At 46.1% G+C, this 15,219-nt stretch overlaps 1 protein-coding gene across 1 annotated transcript in view; it reads left to right on the forward strand.

Annotated features, from left to right (window-relative positions):
* The window catches only part of GAS7 (growth arrest-specific 7), a 208,531-nt gene that overhangs the window by 19,032 nt on the left and 174,280 nt on the right, over positions 1-15,219 (forward strand). The gene's annotated exons all lie outside the window — the stretch shown is intronic.

Consider the following 15,219-nt stretch of genomic DNA (forward strand, 5'->3'; position numbering starts at 1 on the left):
TGGGGGTGGTCTTGATCCCTGTGTCCTGTACAATGTCACGAACCTCATTCCATAGCTCATCAGGCACTCTATCTATCAGATCTAGGCCCTTAAATCTATTTCTCACTTCCACTGTATAATCATAAGCCGACTCCTATAGGGCCCTAAACCTATATTTGGGTGGGAGACTTATTTATATAATTTTATGTGGTATTGACATATAACAAGGCTGAGCACCAAAGAATTGTTGCCTTCGAACTGTGGTGCTGGAGAAGACTCTTGAGAGTTTCTTGGATAGCAAGGAGGTCAAACTAGTCGGTCCTAAAGGAAATCAACCCTGAGTATTCATTGGAAGGACTGATGCTGAAACAAGCTCCAGTACTTTGGCCACCTGATGTGAAGAGCCGACTCATTGGAAACGACCATGATGCTGGGGAATATTGAGGGCAGGAGGAGAAGGGGACGACAGAGGATGAGATGGTTGGATGGCATCACTGACTCAATGGACGTGAGTTTGAGCAAACTCCAGGAAGTGGTGAAGGACGGGGAAGCCTGCTGTGCTGCAGTCCATGGAGTTGCAAGGAGTCGGATAGAACTGAACAACAACATGTGAGATCAACACTTTGGATGTGGCGGTTGTCCTGGTTTTCTCCTTCACACGTGTCCCCTTGTGAACACATGATATGTTTCAGATCCTACACTAGAGTATGAGCCCCACGAGGACAGAGCTGTGCATCAGGTTTGTTCGCTGTTGGATCCCTAAAACTCAGCACACATGAGGGCTTGTGTAGAAGCTGGAATGTCTTTTGGATGAATTCTGTCTGAAACAATGGCCTGAAAGTCAAATACCTCACTCTGGGTCTAAACCCAGAATTTTTAATTAAAATCACTGGTTTTCTGTGTTCAGCTCTCTGCTTCAGGCTCACCCCACAAGGTGGCTTCCTGCTCTGTGTCCTCTGTCTCTCTCATCTCTACCCAGCCACCAAAGGTGATTAAAATGTATTGAAAATCAGAAAAGAGTTAATTTATTAGTTTTTCTTGACTCTCGGTGGGCTGAGCCACAGATTATGTTAAGCTAGGTCGTATCAGTCAATGAGTTTGAGTGCTGTGACCTTCCCACGGGTTAACCCAGTGAGGCCAGGGATTTGCTTACTGCAGCATGCCTGACACCGATGACAGTGGCTGGTCCAGAGCTTGGGACTTACTCATATTTAGGAAATCAGCGATTCCACCAGTATAAAGGTGAAGTGAAGGTGTTAGTCTCTCAATCGTATCCGACTCTGGCATGTGCCTCATGGACTGTAGCCCGCCAGGCTCCCCGTCCATGGGGTTTCCCAGGCAAGAATACTGGAGTGGGTTGCCATTCCCTTCTCCGGGGGATCTTCCTGACCCAGGGATTGAACCCAGGTCTCCTGCCTTGCAGGCAGATTCTTTACCATCTGAGCCATCAATATAAGGGGCAGACAGGTAAATGCGTGGCATTTCCTGGTGGGGTCAGCTGCAGTCTTTCTGCAGGAAAGCCACCCCGTGCCTCCAGGCTCCCATTGTCCCTGATCACTGGCCTGTTTTCCTCCTCAGGCTGCTGCTGGTGGTCCCTTGTCTGCAGCCCCCTGATAAAGGCACCCTTACCTCCTCAGTGTAAGAGAAGAGGTCTGCTTCTATACAGCACAGCTTGGCTGGTCTGGTGTGTGGAGAGGGCCCCTTTATTTGGAGAAACTCATGACTTGCCTGGGAATTTTTGACTCCTTTATCTTCCTCTTCCTCTGCATCTGGTTTTCTCATTTTTGTTTTTATCCCTGACTGCCTTTAAAAAAAGTGTGGTTAAACTCACACACCACATCACACTTTACCATTTTAAAGTATACAGTTCAGTGGCATTTAATACATTCGCAGTGTTGTGCAGCCACTGCTGTCCTGTTCCAGAACATTCTCATAATCCCCTAAAGAAACCCTGTACCCGTTAAGCAGTCATTTCCCATCCCCCTACACTCCCCAGTCCCTGCCAACCACTCATCTCTTTTCTGTCTATGGACTTGCCTGTTCTAGGCATTTCATATCAATGGAACCAAACAACGTGTGCTCTTCTTGTGTCTCGTTTATTTCACTTATCTTGATGTCTCTGTGGTTCATCCATGTTTCAGCATGTGTCAGGACTTCATTCCTTTTCATGGCTGAATAATATTACATCATAAGGATTCACCACGTTTGCATATCATCAGCTGATGATCCTGTGGATCGTTGCCATATTTTGGCTGTCGTGACTAGTACCATTCACTACTACTGTCTCTGGTTCTGCTTCCAAATGCTCTTTAATTTTATGTCCAGAATGCATAGGTTACCTCTGGTGGCAAAAGCATTGTAAAATGAGAAGGCAGAGTCCTGGTGCTCCGTTCTCCCTCCATCTCTGAGATTGTGTCAAGCCTCAGTTTGCTCATTTCCAAAAAGGGTGTAGGATTCTCAGCCTTCCTTACTCAGCCAGAATGTTGTATGAGGCACATGTCGTAGAATATGAGTTTAAGCCTTTTCCAAGCTGGGAAGTCTGATGTCAAATGAGAGTCACTGATGTTCCTCATTTTTTCCTATGCTTTTTCTCACTTTCTGTTTATCTCTCTGCTTCCTCTTTTTTCTTTATTTTGCTAACGGCTGCCCTTGGATTCCCTTTTCCTTTCTTCTCATTTCCTCTTTCTTCAGCTGGCTAGGGATGTAGGAGGTGGTCTTCTGTCCATTGATGTGCTGGAGATGAACAAGATGATGGATGTAATATGGGCATCCTTGGAAAGGGAGGGTGGTGGGTGGCAGAAGCTGGCAGTTAGCAGAACTGGCTGGGGATGGGGTAAAGTCAGCCACGGCTGGACCCAGTGGTAGAACATGGGCTGAGACATTCCTGCCGTTCTCTTGGCCTTGGCTTTAGAGACTCCATTTACAGGCAGTTTTGAGGCCTTTTGCAGTCCATAAAGTAGCTGGTTTGATGGATACTTAGGCAGATATTAGAATCCAAATAAGCAGACCCAAGGGACACTTGGTGGAAAGCTGCAGATGGAGGCTATGCTTTTCATGGTGTTTTACTTTGCAAATGCTACATCTTCTGCAGTCCTGCATGTGCTGTTTTCCCAACTGAAGTTTAAGCTTCTTGAAGGCAAGGGTGATGGTCCTCTTTTTTATTTCTATCCCCTGCGCTTGCACATGGTGTCCTTCAGAGATTCTGGACATAAGTGGTGTTGAATGTATGTGATAAGAACTTTGTTTAGTCCTACAGTGGTTGCAGGGGGCTTCCACATGGAAGTTTTCATGTGTCTTCTCAACAGCCTGGCAAGGTGAATTCTGTTTCTCAAATCTACAAACTTAAGGCTTAGAGAGGTTATGGAACTTGCTCTGAATACACAGCCAGCTGGAGGGGCTGTTGGCTTCCTGGTTGCGGCAGCAGGGAGGTTTTACATCAGATAAGAACCATGTGGCAGCACTTATTCGGGGAGATGGGAAATCAATCCTTGTGCAGTTAGACCCCATTCATTTTGGAGATTTTTTTTTTTTTTTTCTGGACACCTTAGAATTTCCGAGTCCAGAAGAAGTTCTGTTGGAGTTGCAGGTGGCCTTCCCTATTAGTCAGGATAGATTCCTCTTTTCTCAACAAACTTTAGAGACGCCTCAAGGAAAGCTGATATCGTGCTACGTTGGTGTGTTCCTCATTTGCTACCAGCGGGGCTGATTTAAGGAACTGTTGTCATTCCTGGTGACAGCCTTGGAGCCAGCTCTCAATGATGTTGCCATTTGGAACAGGGTTCTTGGGTCACTGTCGGCATGCTGGGTTGGATGAAGTCTCTGAGAAGTCTGGCTCCGATGGGGTCTTGCAGGAGGGATGAGTGTTTTGGAGTGAGAGAGCCTATGGGGAGAGCGTGCCTGGAGGAAATTGGGTCAAGATGTTTGGTTTTAACACCTCTGATTTTCTTCCAAATCGGAGAAGGAAAGGATTCTAACTTAAGGGATGAAGGGAGATTTAGAGTTTTCCGTGAATAGAGCTCAGAGCTCCTTGGAGCCTAGGTTCTTCATGGCTCAGGTGAAGCTGCAGAGGGAAAAGCCATGCCTGGCATTTAGGAGAGCCATGTGCTTGGCTGGGCATATTGCTGAGCTTAGAAACCACATGAACTGGTAGGGTTCATGCTCAGCCACAGAAAGTGCCACTGCCTTTGAGTTGTTCAGGAACCTGTGTATATGTATTGTTGGGGAGGTGGAATTTTTAAGCTTAGAGATCTTCCCCAAGGTGACAGAACCACTGAGTATAGTTAAAGGGCACTTCCTGCCCATTGGAATCCTTAGGCGTGTTAACAAGATAAGTTCAGGGCATCATGGACTTTGCATTCTAGTGTCCATGGGGTCACAAAGAGTCAGACACAACTGAGTGACTTCACTCCCTCACTCACTGAAGGCAGCAGACCATAAACAAAACTAAGCAGGGTGATGACTAAGAAAATTTGAACCGGATGGGCAAGGAAGGTCTTATTAGGAGAGGACATTTGAGCAAAAGCTCTGGAGGAGGGAGTAAGACTTTGGATTTCTGGGAGAAGATTGTTCTAGCCAGAAGGCAGAGGGGGAACAGCCAGTGCAAAGGCCCTGTGGCCTGAGCATACTTTGAGTTCAGAGCAGCAAGATCAGGGTGGCCGGGCCAGGTGAGGAGCTGGGTGTGGGGTAGGGAGTATTGGACGTGGAGGGCATCAGGGCAGGTGGGCCTTGGAGACCCTCAGGAGGTCCTAAGTTTTACTTTGGTGTTCTAGGGGGAACTGTTAAGTAGAGATTTGATGTGACCTGATTTATTTATTTTTCCCCCGTTTTATTTACTTATTTTTGACTGTGCTGGGTCTTCACTGCTACACGAGCTTTTCTCCAGTTGTGGCGAGTGGGAACTCTCTCTAGTTGTGGTGTTTGGACTTCTCATTGCCGTGGCTTCTCTCGTGGAGCATGGGCTCCAGGGCGTGCAAGCTTCAGTAATGGTGGAGCACAGGCTCACTAGTTGTGGCTCCCAGGCTCTGGAGCACAGGCTCTCGTTGTGGTGCACGGGCTTAGTTGCTCTGAGGCACCTGGGATCTTCCCAGACCAAGGATTGAACCCATGTCTCCTGCGTTGGCAGGCGGGTTCTTTACCACTCAGCCACCAGGGAAGGCCTGCTTTTCTGTTTACAAGAGTCACTGTGCTGCTTTAAGAATGGGTGTGGGGGATGCAGATGGAATGGGGGGGAGAGTGAAAAGAAGGAGATGAGTAAAGACATCATCGCAGCAATACAAGTGAGGGGTGATGACGGCTTTGACCAGGGTTGCATAGTTGGATTTTGGCTGTAGTTTGAAGGCAAAACCAGTGGGATCTGGTGATGGATTGGATGTGTAAGGTTTGAAGAGAGCTTAAAGATGAATTCAAGGTTTTTTGTTTAAGTGACTGGATGGAAGGAGCTGGTACTAAATGAGAAGGTGAGGACTGGAAGTTGTGGATATTGGGAGGATATCAAGAGTTTGGGCGTGTCAAGTTTCAGATTCCTATGTATAGTCGAGTCATGATAGTGAGTAGGTGTTTGAAAAGAGGATGCTTGAATTCAGGGGAGAAGTTGGCTGCTATTGTGACTTTGAAGTCTTTCTGGTGTAGATGGTCTTTCAAGCTGCTGTTCTGAATGAGGTCGCCCGGGGAGTTCTATGGATAGAGAAGCAGGCCAGGGGTGGGGCCCAGAGACACCCTAAAGAGGGTGAGGAGGAAACCAACCTCAAAGGAGAAGGTTCAGCCATGGGGAAGATGGGAGGGAAACCAGAAGACCAGAGCAACTTCATTGAGCTCTGAGACTGCAGCTCAGGGTCCTTGAGACTGGGGGCTCTCAACTAGGCAGCATTAAGTACACCATGCCTGTGTGCGCCTGCGCAGTCGCGTCCGACTCTCTGCATGGACTGTAGCCGGCCAGGCTCCTCTGTCCGTGAGATTTCCCAGGCAAGAATACTGGAGCTGTTGCCATTTCCTTCTCTAGGGCATCTTTTTGACCTAGGGCTCAAACCCGCATCTACTGCATTGATAGGCAGATTCGTTGCCACTGAGCCACTTGAGAAGCCCATTAAGCACTAGGCACACCCCAAACAGTGTTTGAGATGAAGTTTGCAGGTTATAGGATGATTAGAATTTTCTTCTGATTTTTGTATCCTTTTGGGTCAAGCACAGTCATCTTAGCATGGCTTTAGTCATATTTGCATTTTCTGTAATCCCCCCACCCTCACGGCTAGGCCTCACTGGCAGCCTCATCCACAGATAGTTTGGGGAAGGAGCTTTTAATTATTAAGTTTTAACCACACAAATCACACATGAATTAAACTTTACATCCACAACGGGTGGGCTTCCCAGGTGGCGCAGTGGTAAAGAATCCACCTGCCAATGCAGGAGATGTGGGTTTGATCCCTGAGTCAGGAAGATCCCCTGGAGGGGGAAATGGCAACCCACTCCAGGGTTCTTGGGTGGAAAATTCCGTGGACAGAGGAGTCCATGGCGGGCTACAGTCCATGGGGTCGCAAAGAGCCCAACACAACTGAGCGTGCACACATACTCCACAGTGGGTGGAAGGGAATTATATTTTGGATGGCAAGGATGTTCCAGGTCTTATTTGTGGTTTGTGACCATCCAGAGGCTATTTTTTGAGGAAAGATTTCCAAGTAAGCTGAGAACATCAGTACACCTCACCCTAAGCACCTCAGCATACTGAGGTGGTTAGTAACACTACTAACCACAGTACCGTGTTGGCAGTTATTTTATTCTTTTGAGGTTAAATTTGCATACTGTCAAGTGCGTATATTCTAAGAGTCATTTGTTGAGTTTTGACAACTGCCTACATCTGTGCAGCCCCAGACCCTATCAAGTTCCAGAACATGACTGTCACCCACAGGCCCCTTCCTCTTTTGGCCCTCACCCTCACCCACCAGAAGCAACCTTGGCTCTGATTTTTTTTTTTTTTTCCTACTCTAGAGTCTCACTGTGGTTTTAATTTGCATCTTCCCAATGACTAATGATGCTTCTCACCTTTTAAGATACTTACAGGCCATTAGGGTTCCCTCTCCCATTAACATGTCTAAGGATGACTTTTAATTTGAGGGTGGGGGACCCATGAGGGAAGGAGTCCAGTTGATTGGCAGGGGTACCAGGAGTATATTCTTGTAACAATATGATTCCAAGGTGTCTGCCATTAACTGAATGGCATACCCTATGAGACTTTCCAACAAGGAAATGCTGATATGTTAAGAAATCCAAAAACCAGGTGGAGGAGTGAAAATTTGAAGCTTGTCACTCAAAGCCTTATCTTCTAATCATTTCCAGTTATAGGACTTTGCTTCCAATGACTGTCAGTCCAGCAGAAGGACTCAAAATCATTAGCAGATTCATAAAGAGATTTGACCAACAGCTGCTAGAGGAAGTGTGGCTTTGAGTTCCCCATGCTGGTGTCAGACTGGTCCTCGTATTGTCAGGCGAGGGTGCTGGTGTAGGCGTGGAGGTTCCCAGGGCAGTTGACAGCAAGGGATTTAAAAAAAAATTTCCCTGGTAAACTGCAAGGTTGACTTATCTTGCATTTTAGAGCTTCAGGTCTCGCCCCATCCTTTGTGGGCAAGGAGTCTGGTTTTGCTGTAGGCTTATAAGTGGTGGGTATTGGGTTGACCAAACAGTCCATTAGGGTTTTTCCATAACATCTGACGGAAAAACCTGAACGAACTTTTTGGCCCACCCAGTATTTCCTCCTCCTCCTCGGGCCCCATCTGTCTGATCACGCAGCTGGACACATGTGGCCTTGTGACAAAGAGTGGGCTCTACTGGGGGGGGGAAGTGAGGTCACCCACATCCTCACTTAGTTCTGTGTCTTATCAGCTGTCATTTTCTAAAGGAGCTATTGGTTGGGGGGTGGGGGAGGGAAGGTGGTCACCAGAATGTTCTTCCAAGGAACCTGTCCTCAGTGACAGCCGTGTCTGAATTGCACCACTGAACGGTGTATCCATCAGAGTGTGGAGGGCAAAGAAACCTCTTAATTGTGGAGGCAGTGAGGAGTTTAAAGAAGGGACTTTTCCCAGAGATGTAGGTGGACTAGGGGATGGTGAAGCAGGCCCTGGGAGGCAAGGGGAAGGAGTGGTGACAGGAAGCTGGAGAGAGGTCTGCAGCTGGAGGGGCGAACTGATAGAAAGATGTTGCAACCAACCACAGCCCACAGAGAGGGAGCAGGTGGAAATGCCCGGATCTCGTTCTTCTCCTGAACCCTCACCTCCCACCTGTCTCCCCCACTGGCTGATCCCCCTTGTTAACCAGTGGACAGGGGAGTCCTTAGCTGCAGTTCACGCAGGCTGGCCTCCCAGTGCACAGAGCAGGGAGAAGGGCCAGTACAGATGCCAGCATGCAGGTGGAGAGTCACCAGCCCAGAGGTGTTTTCCAGACCTTGTCTCATGTTAAAATGGCACTTACTTGCTTTTGGAGAAGGACATTTAAAACCCTCTTGGAGAATTCTTGGAGAATTCAGAAGAGAGCCTGGAAACTGATATGAGATAAAATGCAAATACAGAGTATGTGGATCTTGAACATAGAGATCTTCCTCAGCTTGCTTTTAAGTCAGGAAACATGGCAGAGGGGTCCTGTGGTTCGTGTTGTCAAGGGGCTGGGTGGAGCGGAGGCGCCTTGGAGGGATTGTGGGTCTGGGAGGTGGGGTGAGCCAGAAGGACCTCCCTGGGCTGGAGGTAGCTGGCAAGTCCACTCCTGTTGTTCAGTTGCTAAGTTGTATCTGACTCCTTGCCACCCCATGGATAGTAGCCCGCCAGCTTCCTCTGTCCATGGGATTCTCCAGGCAAGAATACTGGAGTGGGTTGCCATTTTCTCCTCAAGGGCATCTTCCCAACCCAGGGATCGAACCCTAGTCACCTGCATTGGCAGGCGGGTTCTTAACCACTGAGTCACCTAGGAACCCTGGGAAGTCTACTTACTGCTACTGCTAAGTCACTTCAGTTGTGTCCGACTCTGTGCGACCCCATAGACGGCAGCCCACCAGGCTCCCCTGTCCCTGAGATTCTCCAGGCAAGAACACTGGAGTGGGTTGCCATTTCCTTCTCCAATGCATGAAAGTGAAAAGTGAAAGTGAAGTCAAAAGCTCAGTCGTGTCTGACTCCTAGTGACCCCATGGACTTCAGCCCACCAGGCCCCTCTGTCCATGGGATTTTCCAGGCAAGAGTACTGGAGTGGGATGCCATTGCCTTCTCAGAGTCTACTTACTAGGGAAATACAATTACATATCAAAAAGAGAGGGAGAGGGATGTCCCCAGCGGCCCAGGGGTAGGACTTGGTGCTTTGACTGCTGAGGGTGCATGTTCAATCCCTGGTCAAGGAACTAAGATCCCACAAGTTGCACAGTATGGCCGAAACAAAACAAAAGAGATGGCGAGAGAGGAAGGTCATGGCAGAGCCTAGGTTGTACTGAACAAGAAGGAAAACTCAACTCAGAGTGGAGAAGCAGCCAGCCAGGTCAAAGGTGAAGAACCCAGTCTCTAGACTGGCTTGTGGAACATGAAATACAAGGGCCAGGAGGAGGAAGGCTGTGAAGTGAGCTGAGCCTAAGTCAGTTCCTGGTGGGAGAGGTTATTCCGTGGAATCTCGACTCCAGGTGATGCTTAGCCATGGCTGTGGAGGATAATGGTCCAGAGTGTGGGGTTCTGCTGCCACGTAGTAGCTGTGGGACCACAGGAGGGTTACTTAACCTTTTTGTATCTCAGATTTCTCATCTGGTAATGAGACCATTTTAATACCCATCTCATAGGGTTGTATTAAAGTTCTAGTAAGTCAGTAGACATAAACCTTAAAATTATGCCCAGCATAGAGTAATTGGGCTTCCCTGGTAGCTCAGTTGGTAAAGAATCTGCCTGCAATGCAGGAGACCCGGGTTTGATCCCTGGGTAAGGAAGATCCCCTAGAGAAGGAAATGGCAATCCACTCCGATATTCTTGCCTGGAAAATCCCATGGACAGAGGAGCTGGCAGGCTACAGTCCATGGAGTTGCTGGTAGTCAGACACGACTTAGCAACTAAACCACCACCACCACCACCACCACGGAGTAATTGGGCAATTAGTGTTATCTGTTAACATGATTGTCATTTGAAAAAATATTGTTCCAGCCTCAGGAATTAAACCAGCATCCCCTGGAGGTAGGGCTTAAGCGTTATGCTATTTTTAAAGCTCCCTGGTGAGTTGCTGAAAACCATAAGCCACTGCTTTGTGGTTTAACCTTCAGGTTCTCTGAAGGCTGCTTCTGAACTGGAAAGGACCAAGTGGAACAGTTTTGGGGGCAGGGAGAAAGAGAAGAGAGGTCCCACCAGGGAGGAGAAAGTGGAGAAAAGCTGTGATCCAAACTGATCTTTGAGATCAACTGGGATCCTTGAGATCGCAGCAGACAGTGAGCCAGAGAAATTGGCTTGAGTTAGCATCTATTTGGAAGCTGCCTTTTGTCACAGAGGTGGCTTTTTGAAGCACAGCAGTCATTTACACTTCAATATGAACAGGTACTAGGATTCTCTGGTTTTGAATAGGGTACAGTTGGGGGACTTTAGGAGGGCACGGGTATCAGAAGGAAGAGTGTTGGGGAAAGGGAGGTGGAGGAAGAGGAGAACTTTTTACATCAATGTTTTCTCATCTTGAAGAGTCAGTGGTAGGTAGGATTTAGGACTGGAGGTTCCATGAAGCTTCGTGGAGATGAGTTTTAGGGGTGTTTATGTGTGTATGGCTTAGGTAGGGGTTGATGGTGGTGCCCCTTTTATGAAACACTTCTACAGGGTAGGTTTCCCAGAACACAGTGCAATAAACATCTTTTTTCAACTGTAATGAAGATATTGTACAGGTGGCTTGGAGCATCACAGATCAGTAGCCTCTTGGAAAGTATGCAAGAGGCACCTGACATACACCTCCCTGAACTGGCACTGTTAAAGCCCATGTGTTAAGAGAGAGGTCCTTGAAGGCAGGGACTATCTCTCTTTCTTCTGTGATTTTTATTTATTTTTTTAACTTTATGTGTTTGTTTTTTTTTCTTTTTTTAAAATTTTATTTTATTTTTAAACTTTACATAATTGTATTAGTTTTGCCAAATATCAAAATGAATCCATCACAGGTATACATGTGCTCCCCATCCTGAACCCTCCTCCCTCCCCATACCATCCCTCTGGGTCGTCCCAGTGCACTAGCCCCAAGCATCCAGTATCGTGCATTGAACCTGGACTGGCATCTCGTTTCATACATGATATTTTACATGTTTCAATGCCATTCTCCCAAATTTTCCCACCCTCTCCCTCTCCCACAGAGTCCATAAGACTGTTCTATACATCAGTGTCTCTTTTGCTGTCTCGTACACAGGGTTATTGTTCTCATCTTTCTAAATTCCATATATATGCGTTAGTATACTGTATTGGTGTTTTTCCTTCTGGCTTACTTCACTCTGTATAATAGGCTCCAGTTTCATCCACCTCATTAGAACTGATTCAAATGAATTCTTTTTAATGGCTGAGTAATACTCCATTGTGTATATGTACCACAGCTTTCTTATCCATTCATCTGCTGATGGACATCTAGGTTGCTTCCATGTCCTGGCTATTATAAACAGTGCTGCGATGAACATTGGGGTACACGTGTCTCTTTCCCTTCTGGTTTCCTCAGTGTGTATGCCCAACAGTGGGATTGCTGGATCATAAGGCAGTTCTATTTTTTTAACTTTAAAATTATTAATTTATTTATTTTGGCCAGAGTTCGGGATCTTAGTTCCTGGATGAGGGATCAAACCTGCACCCTCTGCAGCAGAAGTGCAGAGTCTTAACCACTGGACAGCCAGGAAGCCCCTCTTCTGTGATTTTTATTTTTTATTTATTTATTATTATTTTTTTACTTTTTAGTCTTTTTATTTATTTTTTTTACTTCTTTTTATTATTATTATTTTTTACTTTACAATATTGTATTGGTTTTGTCTTCTGTGATTTTTAATATGATCTCTTGTACCTGGGCACTGAGAGTTGAAGAATTTATACTTGAGTTTACATCTTGACTGTGTGACCTTGACTGAGACACTTGGTCGAGGTGGACCTGATTTTGTCAGATGTAAAATTAAGCTATCAATAATGAGAGCTGTAAGGGTTAAGAGATCAATGTACGTGAAACCACCTCTGCACTGCGAAGTGAAATCACAGAAACTCAGGGTATTGTTATCCATCCTCTTGTATCCCACCAGGATGTCTTAGTCAGTGCTGAGCACATAATTGTTTCCTGATAAAATCTCTTTGGGCAGCTGATTGCTTTCCAAAGTGTGTTGCTATAGATTTGGGTTTAACCCACCTGTTATGATGGTCTATGCCTCATCTTTTGAGGGGACTCATCCCTCTTCTCTTTATCCCCAACCCTGTAGTCCTGGTGGGGCTTATCCAAACAAGGTAAGTTGCTAAGCTGGGAGGAAGTTACCAATTCCCTCCTAAATTGGGGAGGTGCCACCTGCAGAGGACAGCCAATCAGAGGGGGGAAATGGCACCCTGTTGACATTGTGTGAACCCCTGGAGCCAGTCATCGCTGAACTCCACCAATTAATAGGTGTTTATACACCCCTCCCCCGACCCCCTCCCCATCCCTTTTGGCTTAAACTTGTGGGTTACTGAAAGCCTTGGCTCTCTTTCCCTTTCATCCTGGAAAGCAGCAATGGTCTCTTTTGTCCTGTTAGTAAAAGGGAAAGAAAGAGGATGTCACAGGTAAAAAGTCAAAACTGGAAGATTTTAGTTAACATATATATACCGTATCTCGGAGAAGGCAATGGCACCCCACTCCAGTGTTCTTGCCTGGAGAATCCCAGGGACAGGGGAGCCTGGTGAGCTGCCGTCTATGGGGTCGCACAGAGTCGGACACGACTGAAGCGACTCAGCAGTAGCAGTATACAGTATCTTCCTGTAAGCAAGTGCTATGCTGCCACTGAATGATGTAGAAGAATATTTAATCAGGAAAAGTCTCACCAAGGAACAATGAACACGTGTTAGTTTTGCAGTTAGAAAACAATCTTTGAAAGAAGTTTTGCACTAGGAAGAGGGCTTGCCGTCAAGTCTGGGGAAGCTCAGAGCCAGCCCTCGCTGACAAGTTTCTTTCTTTCATTTTCTTATTTATCAAGCACTCATAGAGCACTTGCTACATGCCAGGTGTTGTTCTAACTCCTCTCATCCTCACAGTGACTTCATGAAGTAGTTTCTACCATTGTCCCCATCTTACAGGTAAGGCAACCGAAGCCCAGAAGTAAAATGGCTCATCTGTAGTCATCACAGTGGCTGGGTTAAAGCCCAACAGCCACTTCCCCAGGTCGTGCTCCAGACGACCCCAGGATGCTGCCTTTCACAGACACATACTAACTACTGGCTGAAAGGAAAGAAGTTATTTTTTAAATACAGGGATAGACGTTCATAGAGAGAAGACAATGTGAAGAGATAGAGATCAGTGAGATAATCTTTTCTTTTTTTTCTGTTGCATTTTGCATGTGTGCTAAGTAGCTTCAGTTGTGTCTGACTCTTTGCGATCCTATGGACTGTAGCCCACCAGGCTCCTCTGTCTGTGGGATTCTTCAGGCAAGAATCCTGGAGTGGGTTGCCATTTCCTTCTCCAGGGAATCTTCCTGACCCAGGGGTTGGCCTTTAATCCACTTTAAATTTACCTGTTCTTTGTTTTAGTTGCTATATTTTTTCGGTTTTCACATTTCGGGTGTCCTCTTTTTCTGATGTATTGTCACTGTTTACAGTTTCTAATTACCTCCTGAGATTTTTATGCTTGTCCTTAACTCCTTGAGCATAACATGCCTAATAATTTCATGGAATGTATCTTCTAATTGCAAAAAAAGCAAAAAAGCCCACTACCACCTGAACTGTGTTCAGTCATTCATTTTATTTTTCCTTAAGGATATAAACCAGTTAAGGGAAAGAAAGAAAGAAAAAACAGAGAAAGGAAGGAAAAGTCAGATGCAGGAGGGGGAAGGGGTGGGAGGGAGAAAGGGAAAGAAAAAGTTAAACCATACCCAAGAACACGTGGGATTGAAGGTAAGATGATGTCAGCTGTCCATGTCAGCCCTGATTTTCTCTGGGGCGGTAATGAAGTGAGTAACCCCTGTTAGGGCTGCCCTGCGCCTCTTAATGAGTTGACAAATGACTATTCCTAGCTCTTTGTTTTTATAGTACATTTTAAAAATTGAGATATAATTCACATACAATAGAATTCACCCTTTTCAAGTATGCACTTCAGTGTATATTCACTGTTTAATCCTAGGACATTTCTGTCACCCCAAAAAGAAACCCTCTATCCATTAACAGTTACCCCCTTCTTCTTCCCTCCTCATTCCTGACCACCGTTAATCTGCTGTCTGTCTCCATGGATTTGCATGTGTTAGGTGTTTCATATAAATGGAATCACACACCGCGTGCCTTTCTGTGTTTGGCTTTTTTTTAGCATGATGTCTTCAAGGTTCGTCGGTGTTTTTGCATTGTCAGCAGTCCATTCCTTTTTATGGCTGAATAATATTCCACTGTGAATAGAGAACATTTTATGTATCCGTCCTTCAGTTGATGGACATTCGGGTTGTTTTTGATTTTTGGCTATTTTGAATAATGCTGCTACAGTTTGTGTGCACATTTTTGTGTGGACAGTTTTCATTTTCTCTTGGCTATATACTCAGGAGTGGAATTGTGGGGTCACATGGTGAGTCTGGGCTTAACTTTTTGAGGAACTGCCAATCTATTCCCAGCTCTTTAACCTCTAGTCCTTAAATGTCATTTATGGAAGGCTGTAAAAAGATAACCTGCTGCTTCAGTCTGTGGCAGTATCTTAAGTTCTCTGAGATAGGATATGGCTTGCCCTTAAAAATGGCCCCTCTTCTGTTGAAGCTGACGTGCCAAGTGCCAGCCTTCTGCAGCAGGAGATTGGTTTGTGGTTCCTCCAGGCCACCAGTGGTGATTCATGACCAGCAGAAAAGAGTCACCAGAAGAATGGTGTAGAGAAGGACCTAGGTTAATCCGAACCAACAGAGCCACTCCCCATCCCACAAAAGTGACTCCCCAAAAACCAAGATGCACCTAAGACATTAAAAAAAAATCCTTAAAACAGGTGATCCTATCCCATCCCCCTGGGCCTTCCAAGGGTTCAGGATGGGGAGCATGTGTATATCTGAAATTAAAATTTAAAAAAAAAAAAAAAAAAAAAAGGGGATCC

Source organism: Bison bison, unplaced genomic scaffold, assembly GCF_000754665.1.
Source record: "Bison bison bison isolate TAMUID 2011002044 unplaced genomic scaffold, Bison_UMD1.0 scf7180017864180, whole genome shotgun sequence".
Lineage (NCBI taxonomy): Eukaryota > Metazoa > Chordata > Mammalia > Artiodactyla > Bovidae > Bison > Bison bison.